Here is a 13,868-nt window from a genome sequence, read left to right as displayed (position 1 = left end):
ACGCAGTAGCTTGCACATAGTACTACACACGTGATCGAAACTATCCGGTACGTATAGTAGCCTGCACATAGTACTACACATGCGACCTATCATTCTGGTACACGTAGTAGCCTGCACATAGTACTACACACGTGACCACCACTTTCACTTTTACATAGTGACCTACACACAATCTGTGCCACACATGTGATCATTTCTGTCACTTCATTTGTATCCCTTTTTATTCCAAAGGTTCATTCAGGAATTTTTCACTTTTTCTCACATTTCTTTTTATCGATCAATTTCAATTTCTAGTCTTTCTTGATTTATAACAATACATTTAACTTATATAACATTCACACTATTCATTCCAATCCAAAAATCATACTTTGGAAAAATTATGTTTTTGCCCCTAAAGTTTCACAAAATTACAATTTTGCCCCAAGCTCGTAAAATAATTTTTATTCAATTTCCTTGCATTTAAGGCCTAGCCGAACCACTTTCATAACTATAGCAGTCCACAATTTTCACTTATTCATACACTTACACACATTTTACAATCTTTTTACAAACTAGTCCTTTTATGCATTTTCACCAAAAATCACTTAGTAAAAGTTGTATCTCTAATCATAAACATGCATAATCTACCATTAACCATCAAAATACAAAAATTTCTAACATGGTTCAAAACTTATACCTTCATCATATCTCAAATAAATTGTAGAAATAAATAAATAAATCATGTTACAAGGATTTCAAAAAAGTTAAAATCATTAAAAATGGGGCTAGAACGGAGTTACAATCGAACTTGGAAGCTTGAAAAACCCTATCCATGGTTTATACATGAAAATTTCGGCCCCTAGCTTGAAGATGGACAAAAATTGGCTTTTAATTTTGTTTTTAATTCATTTTAATTACTAAATGACTAAAATACCCTTAATGAAAAACTTTGGAAACATGCCTAACCATGCCCATTTTTGTCCACCAACTTAACCAATGGTCTATTACCATATAAAGACCTCCAATTTAAATTTTCATAACAATCAGACACCTCTAACATAAAGAAATCAACTTTTGCACTTTTTACAATTTAGTCCTTTTGACTAAATTGAGTGCCCAAACGTCAAAATTTTCGAATGAAATTTTTATGAAATCATTTTGTGAAATCGTATACCATAAAAATATAATGAAAATAAATTTTTTTCTCGTCGAATTTGTGGTCCCAATACCACTATTCCGACTAGCCCCAAATTCAGTCTGTTACAGTAAGGTTTGACGATCCATCGGAACCTAATGTAGCAAGAAATCCGTTACCCAATCATTCAGACCAAGAGGTAAATGCGATAATTGTGAGTGGATGAAAGAAGACCAAAACTGATGTTGTAGAAGTAAGATCCCCGTTAAAATGTGTTTGGCAAGAAATAATAAACATGGGATTAAACGTTCAAGATTTAGATGAGGTACATAAGGGAGTGAGAAGATACTGTGAGTTCCACGCTAAAAAGGGTCATGAGATCTAGGAGTGCACTAAATTCAGAGCTTTGGTGCAAAGTTTGATGGATAAAATGGAGATGGAATTACTTGAATATGTCAAAAGCACGGAAGGAGGAGACATCTGCGCCTCAGAGAAAGGATCAACGGAGAAGGTTTACAAGGTCAATCACCCGATGATGATTATTTCACAGCCAAGAAATAATGAAGCAGGAACACAAGCTGCGCTGAGAGTCATAATTTATAAACCTGTGGCTTTTCTTTATAATGATAACAAAAGGGTTCCATGGAATTATGACTGCAACGTGATGATCCCAAGAAAGGAGAATTCGGTTGGCACTTCAGAAGAAGGGCAGGATATTGGCTTCTACATGCGCAGCGGGAGGTGCTATGACCCTACAAGAACCGAGACCACTAAAGGAAAAACCCTAGCAGTTGAGCAAAAGAAAAAAAAAGTTGGCTAGGCTTGAATCACCTGTTAACGAGCCAGTAACTGAAAACGAGGCTAAGAAATTCCTAAAATTCTTGAAGTATATTGAGTATAGTGTTGTAGAATAGCTACACAAACAACCAGCACACATATCATTACTAGCCTTGTTCTTGAGCTTAGAGACACTTCGTAACGCGTTGATGAAAGTGCTAAATGAAACTTATGTAGCTAATGATATCTTTGTGAACAAGCTGGACCGCCTGGTTAACAATATAAGTGCTAACAATTTCATCTTTTTCAATGATGATGAAATACCTCCGGGGGCATGGGATCCACGAAGCATGTATATATCACTACCCGATGTAAAGGATATACATTATCAGGGGTGTTAATCAACAATGGATTTGCGCTAAATGTCTTACCTCTATCCACACTGGACATATTACCAGTTGATAGCTCCCATATGAGACGCGTCAAAATATAGTGAGAGCATTCAATGGTGAAGAAAAGAGGGTGATGGGAAGGATTGAAATACCTCTCTTAATTGGTCCGAACACATATGATATAGATTTTTTGGTGATGGATATCAAGCCCTCTTATAATTGCTTGTTGGGTAGACTTTGGATTCACTCAGCTGGGGCAGTGCGGTCATGACTACACCAAAAATTGAAGTTGGTAACGAAGGGTTGGCTGGTGACGATAAACACTGAAGAGGATATCATCTTATCTGTAACTAGTGACGCACCATACATAGGAGCGGATGATGAGGCAATAGAATGTTCCTTTCGATCACTGGAATTTGTTAATACAACTTTCATTGTAGAAGGAAATAATATCCCAGTACCAAAAATATCCAAAACCACGAAGATGGGCCTGAAGTTGACAATTGGAAAATGAGTCTTACCTGGAAAATGACTCGAAAAATACCTTCAAGGGAGAGTCGAGGCACCAATGTTGATGGACAAGCGAGACTGCTTTGGCTTAGGATACAAGCCAGATGCGAGGCAAAAGAAGGAGATTGAGAAGAGACAAAAAAGAATAAGAGCGCAACTGAATGGGGAAGAGGTCAAATGGGAATCGATGACCTTTCCTCATATATCCAAAATGTTCGTGTCAGAAGAAATCATTTATCCTGAACAAAGAATGGTAGAAATAAAAAGTCCGGAGTGAATGTTGGGAAACTTGAGCATCAATGCCGTATCCGAAGAAGGAATTGAGGAAAACCTGTCAGACATTTGTCCTTATATCCCCGAAAGTGTTTTGAACAATTGGACTGTGGAAGAGATCCCTATAATTTTTAAAACTAATTCAGAGGAATGTTCAAAACACACTTATTGCTCTAAGCCTGGGAGCAATAAGAATCCTTCTGTGAATATTTCAATAAAATGCATCTTTGTGTCTCATTTTGGCAAATATCATTTTATTCTTTCCATTTCATTCATACTCATACCACACATATAGTTATTCTTAGATTCATTTTTTCTTTGGGTCTTCCTTCGTTCCTATAACAGGTCTTCAAATATCAATGATATGAGTGACGTTGCTACTGACTCAGAATCTCCTTTTAAGCAAGATATGTGTCTAAAAGAACCTCCGGACTTTGAAGATGATCGAGATTGTAACCTATCTCCTGATTTGTTAAGGATGGTAGAACAAGAGGAGAAATAAATTCTACCTCACAAATAGTCAGTAGAAATTGTGAACTTAGGAGATGGAGAAGAAAAGAAAGAGGTGATGATCGGAGCTTGCATCACTGCAGAGACGAAGCAAGACCTCATTTTTAATCCAAGAATTTAAAAATCTCTTCACATGGTCGTATCAAGACATGCCTGGGCTAAGTATTGTGGTACACCAGCTCCCAATAAAGGAAGAATGCAAACCAGTTCAATAGAAACTTTGAAGGACGAGACCCGACATTCTGTTAAAAATAAAAGAAGAGGTCAAGAAGTAATTTGACGTTGGTTTCCTACAAGTGGTTAAATACCCGGAGTGGGTAGCCAATATAGTCTCCATCCCTAAGAAAGATGGGAAAGTACGAATGTGTGTAGACTACAGAGATTTAAACAAGGCTAGCCCAAAAGACAATTTCCCGTTGCCTCACATCGACACCTTGGTGGACAACACGACAGGTTATTCACTATTCTCCTTTATAGATGGTTTCTCCGGCTATAACCAGATAAAGATATGTCCTAAAGGCATGGAAAAGACCACATTCGTACCCATATGGGGAACATTTTGTTATAAAGTGATGCCATTCAGACTGAAAAATACGGGGACGACGTATCAAAGAACCATGGTAACCCTGTTTCATGATATGATGCACAAGGAAATCGAGGTTTATGTCGATGATATGAGCGCAAAATCCCGAACAGAAGAAGAGTATGTACAAGTCGTGAGGAAATTGTTCTTGAGATTGAGGAAATTCTAGCTAAATCTCAATCCAACAAAATGTACATTCTGTTAAAATTTGTAGTCAGTGAAAAGAGGATCGAAATTGACCCAGATAAAGTCAAAGCTATGCAAGAGTTACCTCCGAAAGGGCTCAAAAAACCTCCGAAAGGGCTCAAAAAATAAAATTAATTCAATTTAATCCTTGTTCCAAGCCTAACCGATTTTTACATGTAAAATTAACAACCCATGCATTTCATAAAATTCATAATTTTTCCATGAATTTTACATTTTTTCAATTTAGCCTCTAAATCGCAATTTCATCAAAATTCACTTTACAAAAATTGTTTATCTATCAATAACCTTTTATTATCTACCATAAAACTTCATAATTTAACTATATTCATCCATGGAAAAACCCTAATACTTTGATAACTTTGCAAATTAATCCTCGAGATAGTTAGATTAAGCTATTACGATCTCAAAAGCGTAAAAATCATTAAAAACGGGACTTGAATTCTATCCTAATTGAGAAAAAATATCTTGCTTGAACTCAAGTCTCCATAGCTAGGGTTTTAATTTAGGAAATATGATAGTATCATGATATTTCTCTTTATTTTATTATTTATCACCTTTTTATCTTTTACTTTCTAATTTAGTTATTTTCTTTATTTAATTTTCCATGGATGAATCATCATACTTATTTACTAACTCCTCTTGATGGTCTATTTTCCAAATAAGGACCTCCAATTTTAAATTCCATAGCTATTTGATACCTGTAGCTATTAGAACTCAAGTTTTACATTTTATGCAATTTGGTCCTTTCCATCTAATTAGATATGTAACCGATAAAATTTCTTTACGAAATTTTTATACGATATTTCAATAATAATCCAGACCATGAAATAATTTTAAAATAATTTTCCTTCCCGACTCGGATTTGTGGTCCTAAAACCACTATTCCAATTTCACTAAAAACGGGCTGTTACAACTCTCTCTTTTAAAGAATTTTCGTCCTTGAAAATCTTACCGGTAAAGAGGTTCAGATATTGTTTTCTCACTGTTTCCTCGGGTTCTCAGGTAGCCTCTACTATTCTGTGCCATTTCCAGAGAACTTTTTACTAAAGCTACCTTTTTATTTATCAATTCTTTTACTTTACGTGCCAGAATTTTGATCGGTTCCTCACTGTATGTCATGTCAGGCTGAATCTCGACATCTATCTAAGAGATAACATGTGAGGGGTCTGACCAATATCGTCGTAACAGAGACACATGAAAGACATTGTGAATCCTGTAAAGTTCTAGTGGTACTGCCAATCGGTACTCAACAGGTCTGATTCTATCAACAACCTTATACGACCTAATAAACCGCGTACTCAATTTACTTTTACGACCAAACTGAAGAACTTTCTTCCACGGTGAAACTTTCAAGAATACCTTATTGCCAAATTGAAGTTCTATTTCTTTCCATTGAAGATCTGCATAGGAAAGAAATAGAATTAGAAATTCTACTTTTAAACTATCTCGGATCACTTTCACTTTTTCTTACTAAGCTCAGGCCAATACAACGGAGTTCTACATTTAGGATCATACAGAGCTTCGTACGGTGCCATCATTATGCTTGACTGATAACTATTATTATATACGAATTTGACTAACGATAAATATTTTTCCCAATTGCCTTCAAATTCCAAAATACAGCACCGAAGCATATCTTCAAGAATCTGAATCACACGCTCGGACTGACCATCAGTCTGAGGGTGAAATGCAGTACTGAAATGCAATTGAGTACCCAGAGCTTCTTGTAACTTATTCCAGAATCGGGATATAAACCGTAGATCTCTATCAGAAATAATGGAGGTTGACTTTCCATGTAACCTGACAATCTCTGAAACATGCAACTCTACTAATTTATCCAGGAAGAAATCCATACGTACCGAAATAAAGTGTGCAGACTTTGTCAAACGGTCGACGATTACCCAAATGAAATCTTTCTTTTTCGGAAATAGGGGTAACCCTGATACAAAGTCCATAATAAAATTTTCCCATTTCCTTTCCGGTATCGTCACTAGCTGTAGCAGTTCTGAAGGTACCTGATGTTCAACTTTAACTTGCTGACATATCAAACATCTAGATATAAATTTAGAAATATCACGTTTCATTCCCGGCCACCAGTACATCTTTTTCAAATCATTGTACATTTTATTACTCCCCAGATGAATGGACATAGTACCCTTATGAGCTTTGTGTAAAATTTTCTGTACAAGCTCTGAATTCTTTTGTATACAGACTCTACCTCGGAATAACAAATAATCATCAGCTTGTAACTCATTATCACTTTTCTGAGCTTTGCAGATCTGCTGTAGAAATATCGGCTTAGCTTTTAGAAGCTCTTTCAAGCTATATAACGAGAAGCTCATAAGAGCCATAATCGGGAAGTTTAAGCGAGCCATAAACGAGAAGTTCAAGCGAGCCATTATCGGGAAGCTTCGGAGAGCCATTAATCAAGAAGCTCATGAAAGAGCCTTTAATCGGGAAGCTCTGAAGAGCCATATATTAGGACGATCATAAGAGCTATGATGTGTCTGCAACACATGTAGAATCACAACCAAATTGGGATGCTCCGAAGAGCTATTAACGGGAAGCTCGCAAGAACCATATAACGGGAAGCTCGTGAGAGCCAAATACCGAGATGCTCATGAGAGCTAATAACAGGATGCTCTTTCGAGCTGTGATGTGTCCGCAACATATGCAAGACTACAACCAATTCGGGAACCCTGTATCCATCGATTCTCATTTATTCAAATGGGACTTTATATTTGTCGGACAATTGTAGATATGTAATTTATTTTCATACATGGCAATTACACAATTAACATAAGCAACATTCCATTCAATCATATAAATATGCAATTTAGTTACACGAACTTACCTTGACAAGTGTTCGTGAATTGTAATCTACTAATCCGATACTTTTTCTTTTCCTCGACCTAATTCCGTATTTGGTCTATCTGGATCTATACGAGTAAATTTAGCTGAATTTAATACAATTCATATTCAATTCAATCCAATTCACATCTTAGGAAAAATTACTATTTTGCCCCTATAATTTTAATTAATTGCAATTTTGTCCCTAGGCTCAGAAAATGAAATTCATGCAATTTAATCAGTATTCCAAGCGTAGCCAATTTTTACATGCAACATTAACAGCCCATGTATTTCATAAAATTTAGAATTTTTCCATGAATTTTACATCTTTACAATTTAGTCCCTAAATCACAATTTCATCAAAATTCACATTACAAAAATTGTTTATCTATCAACATCCTTTTATTTTCTACCATAAAACTTCATAATTTAACTATATTCATCCATGGCAAAACCCTAGTACTTTGATAACTTAGCAAATTAATCCCCGCAATAGTTAGATTAAGCTATTACGATCTCGAAAGCATAAAAATCATTAAAAACGGGACTTGAATTCTATCCTAATTGAGCCAAAATAACTTGCTTGAACTCAAGTCTCCATAGCTAGGGTTTCCATCTTTTTAATTTAGGAAATATGATAGTATCATGATATTTTTCTTTATTTTATTATTTATCATCTTTTTATCTTTTACTTTCTAATTTAATCATTTTCTTTATTTAATTTTCCATGGATGAATCATCATACTTATTTACTAACTCTTCTTAATGGTCTATTTTCCAAATAAGGACCTCTAATTTTAAATTCCATAGTTATTTGATACCTATAGCTATTAGAACTTAAATTTTACATTTTATGCAATTTGGTCCTTTCCATCTAATAAGACATGTAACCGATAAAATTTCTTTACGAAATTTTCATACGATATTTCAATCATAATGCAGACCATGAAATAATTTTAAAATAATTTTCCTTCCGGACTCAGATTTGTGATCCAGAAACTTCTGTTTCGATTTCACTAAAAACGGGCTATTACAGGGAAAATGACCGAGACTTATAAAGATTGGCATGAGAAGTTACCATTTGCCCTTTATGCTTATCGAACGTTTGTCAGGACCTCCACAGATGCAATGCCTTTCTCATTGGTTTATGGGATGGAGTCGGTTTTGCCTATTGAAGTCGAGTTTCTTTCTTTCCGAGTTTTGTCAGAGTTGAAGTTAGATGATGCAGAATGGATCCAATCCCGATATGATCAGCTAAATTTGATTGAAGAGAAGAGGTTGAAGGCTATCCATCATGGTCAGATGTACCAAAAATGAATGACGCGAGCTTATGAAAAAAAGGTTCGCCCCAGAGAATTCCATGAAGAGGACCTGGTATTAAAAAAATCTTTCTCATACAAAAGGATTTCAGAGGAAAGTGGATGTCAAATAGGTAAGGACCTTATGTGGTAAAGGTCTTTTTTGGAGGAGAGTTGATTTTGACTGAGATGGATGATAAGAACTTGCCTAATCCTGTGAATCCAGACTCAGTCAAAAAATATTTCACCTAAAAAAAAGGAGAGGCCAAGGCGAAAACTCGCAAAGGGCGCCATGAAACCAAAAGGGTTTTGAGTTGATATCTCGAAAAAGGGCAGTTCAATTTTGGATTGAATATTGAACATATGATAGTCTGGTCTTCTTAGAAGGAGAAATGTCACATCTTGTGTAGCAACCCCTAACCCGTATCCGTCACCGGACTAAGGTTACGAGGCATTATTGAACAAAACACACCTTAATACAAACGTTCAATAGAATTCAAGAATTTAACATTGATATGCAATTCGTTTGAATACAGGTTTAAATCAACTATTTCTAATTCAAAATATAAGCATTGTATATATATAAATTGAAATATATTAAGCTTAGCCAAATTTTAAGTAAGTATAATTATAAATTCTACTTTACCTTTTTAAAACAAGACATAACATTTTGATCCCGTTAAACCATAAGAAAATAAGCCATTTTCGTATGGCTATTAATTTCATATACAATATATCAAAGTACGACTTTCCAAAACATTTATCTAGCCTGTACATGCCAAAGTTAAATTTTAAACAGTTTAATACCGAGACAATAGATAGAGTGATGAACTTGCTGACGATCCCTGAGCTTGAAGCTTGATCTTAAGTCTAAAAATCAGAAAGACATAAACAAACAAAGTAAGTTTTTATAGCTTAGTAAGTCTATAGCATAACAGAAATTATAAAAATAATTATGTAATTTCTTGATACACTTAATGAATTCGCAAATACTATATATGGTAACTATTACATATAGTCAAAAGCATACTTAATTATCAACTCTTAAAACCAAATGTAAATTCACCATAAACATGAATAGCCGAATGCTTATATACATATATACTTAACAAATATTAGCTCCAAATGTATATACAGTTATTATAACTAAATGTATATATGTATTTATCACCTGCATATATCTAAATGCATATATGTGCTTATCGCTTGCACTTCATCGAATGCATATATATATTGTTCAAATACATATGCCAAAAGCATATACTTATACTTATCAACCACATGTGCTGAATGCACATATATATATTTACTATAATCCACATATGTCGAGTGCATACACATATATGTATCCAACAATTTCATGATAACCAACATATATATATACTCACTAAACACAAAGATTCGAACGTTTATATGCTCATCAAATACTTAGAAACAAATGTTCATATATTTATCCATTACATATAACCAAAATCATATATATACCCAATGCAAATAATCACTTAATTTAAACAGATTCACTGGCACTTAGCCCTGTTAGGCTTAAAGCCTGATTCAGATCACCGACACTTAGCCTGCTAGGCTTATAACCTGATTTAGATAACCGGCACTTAGCCTGCTAGGCTTATAGCCTGATTCAGTTCACCGGCACTTAGCCTGCTAGGCTTATAGCCTGATTCAGTTCACCGGCACTTAGCCTGCTAGGCTTATAGCCTGATTCAGATCACCGGCACTTAGCCTACTAGGTTTTAAAACCTAAAAATTTCAATTTCTCATATACAGAATAATTCCTCAAATATTTATTAACAGCAAACACATATTCACCGTAGTCCATGCTCAAACATAAATGAGTTTGCAAATCATATTTTCAATCCAATTCAAGTACTAATAACTTATAATCATATAAATATATTCGAACCTCATTTATAAAAACATAAACTTTTATGCTTTAATTCACTCTAAAAACTTGTACACAAATGTACATATAGATATATTCAAACTCCCGTATACATATTTAACATTTATACCTTTTAAATAAAAATTAAAAGCCCATACAAGTATGTTTATTTATATTCGAACCTATATGAATTTATATATATACACATTCTTGCCTTTACCTAAGTTCACAACTTATTCATGTATATATATACTTAAATAAATTTAATACAAATAATTTATATGTACTTATGTATACACACCTATTCGAGCATAACATATATATATGTATCTAAGCTCAATATGAAAACATATTTATGTACATCCATACATATTCAAAACTATACATACATGCTTAACATTCATATCTTATAATATAATCAATACTTAATTATATATATAAATGTTCCATCTCACATATAATCACCTTATTTAAAAAAATTACCTATACAATTACAATATACATATTACTAATCAAACCCAAAGCTTTTACATATATATATATATGTATATTCGAAAACCCATGTATATATGAGTATAATACATACCTTTAATCAAAGCAAGAATTTATACATGTATTTATTTTCTCATATTCGAATCTTATGTGTATATATATATCACCTTCATACAATCAATTAAATTCAGAACATATTCATATAGATACATATATAAATATTAATACATTATATATTTATATATATATGCTTTTATAGCATTCCCACTTTAACTTAATTCAAAAATTTATATAAGCATATATATATTCGAACACTTTATACACATATATATACCATTTATAATTCTAATTTATTCAATCAAATTACTTCAAATTAAAGCTCAACAACAACTACAATCGATATACATACATATATACTAATTTAATATCATTAAATATCTAATAGACTTACATTGGATATAGACGAAGACGTTCGACTATTCGACTACTTTTGTTTTTCCCCAATCCAATTCTATTTTCTTCGTTTCTTGATCTAAATATATTCAAATTTAGCCTTTTTATCCATCAAACCATTCAATTAAATCCAAAATACATAAATGGGAAAATTACCATTTTGCCCCTAACATTTTACACTTTTTTTAAGTCCTTTTTGCACAAAACACAAAATACACAAAATTTAATCACACCATACTAGGGCCAAATGTTCCTAGTGTTCATACAAGTTCACAAATTTCATTTATTTCACATTTTAGTCTCCCAAAAATTTATTTTCACAATTTAGCCCTAATTACTCAATTTCACCAAAATTTCAAAGACAAAACATGTTAATCTTTCACATATCTTTCATTTTTCATCTTCAACTATCACAAAGCTCAAGCATTCATCAATGGCACATTTCAAAATCATCAACAATTCACAAAATTAAGACATGGGTTTTGAAGAATTCAAAGCAACGATCTCAAAAACGTAAAAATTATCAAAAACGAACAAAAACTAACCTTGAATTAAGCTTCAAAAGATGGCCGAACCTAGCTTAGGTTTCTTTCTTTCTCTTTTCTCTAGTTTCGGTCAAAATAAGATGAAAATGTGGCTTTTAATTTGTTTGTCTTTTAATATATATTAACTTTATAATATAATATATTATTATAACCTTATTCATAATAAAAACTATAAATTATAAGCATAATGCCGTCCACTATCATGATTAATGGCCTAATTTCCTATTAAGGACTTCACATTATAAAGACATTAGCAAGTTAGCACTTTACACATTAATTAGTCAATTTTACATTTTATGCGATTAAGTCTTTTTATTAAATTAAGCACACAAACAATAAAATTAATTCACGAAACTTTCACACATGTAAATTAACACATAATAAACACAGAAAATAATATTAAAATATTTTTTAGACTCGGATTCGTGGTCTCGAAACCACTATGTCCGATTAGGGTTGAAATCAAGCTGTAACATCTTGGGGAATCAACAAAGTACTTTAGATCTCCTGAACACATATCAAACTCAAAATGGCCCTCGAGAAGTTTGTGCAGAGAAGTTCATGCTGCGATATTTGGGGCACCTATTTTCGTCTTACTCATTTTGTATTTTAGCATTGTTTTCTATCTTTGATTAATCTATTTATTTCGAGCTCTACTCCCAATAATTTCAATCTTGTCCATTGTTACGGTCTTTTTCAAGTATTTTTCATTGAAATAATGATTAATGGACAAATAATATTCAAGTAAAAGAGTTTCTGCATATTGCACTGAAAGGTTTTCTCAATAGTACAAGGATTTAAAACAGGACTACTAGTCAGAACTAATCAAATCTAAGAGTTGGAAATGTTTGGGAACGAATAGTTTAAATTGTGATTATTTTTTCGGGTTTTCTGTCAAAGATACCAGTTGAACAAGAAGGCAGGGTAATACGTCAGTAATAGAACCTTAATGAACAATAAGCAATGTCAACCTAAGCATTAAAAAGGGATCATTTTCGAAAAATGACATTCTGTATTCATGCAAATATCATTCATACACATCTAGTTAGGAGCATTTGATTCATTCAGATCATAACATCCTAATCACTTGGCATAAATATAGGCCCATGAAATGGATTCTACAGATCATGTTCCCAGAGAACGGTGTAACAGATCAATGAAACCACAAATCCTCTACCTCTGAAGTTGCAGTGGGACGGATTGAAGTTATCGTGGCAAATTTTATCTCCCTAAAGTTGCAGTGGAGCAGATTGAAAATAGCAAATCTTATCTCTCTGAAATTACAGTAGAGCAGATTGAAATTACAAATCTTATCTCCCTGAAGTTGCAGTGAAGCAGATTGAAAATAGCAAATCTTATCTCTCTGAAGTTGCAGTGGAGCATATTGAAGTTAGAAATCTTATCTTCCTGAACTTGCAGTGGAGCAGATTAAAGTTTCAAATCTTATCTTCCTGAAGTTGCAGTGGAGTAGATTGAAGTTACAAATCTTATCTCCCTAAAGTTGCAGTGGAGCAGATTGAAGTTACAAACCTCATCTCATTGAAGTTATAGTGGAGCAGATTAAAGTTACAAATCTCATCTCCCTGAAGTTACAGTGGAGCAGATTGAAGTTACAAATCTCATCTCCCTGAAGTTGCAATAGAGTAGATTGAAGATGTGAGTCTCATCTCTTTGAAGTTGCAGTGGAGCAGATTAAATCTACAAGTCTAATCTCCCTGAAGTTGCGGTGGAGTAGATTGAAGCAACAAACCCTATACCTCTGAAGTTGTAGTGGGTTAGAATGAACCTACTTGAATAAAAAGAGCACCAAAAAAGTTGAGATTCGACGAGACCAGACGAAATTGGCCCTTCTTAAAAGTCTTTGCTCCATTCTCGTTACATGATAACGAGCAAAGAGGGGCAGCCGTGAAAGCCCAATTTTTCCCGAACCCGATCAAAGCAAAAAAACAAACCAAAAATAAAATAAA

The sequence above is a fragment of the Gossypium hirsutum genome, chromosome D13 (genome assembly GCF_007990345.1).
Source record: "Gossypium hirsutum isolate 1008001.06 chromosome D13, Gossypium_hirsutum_v2.1, whole genome shotgun sequence".
NCBI classification, from domain to species: domain Eukaryota; kingdom Viridiplantae; phylum Streptophyta; class Magnoliopsida; order Malvales; family Malvaceae; genus Gossypium; species Gossypium hirsutum.
This window is presented reverse-complemented; position numbering follows the sequence as displayed.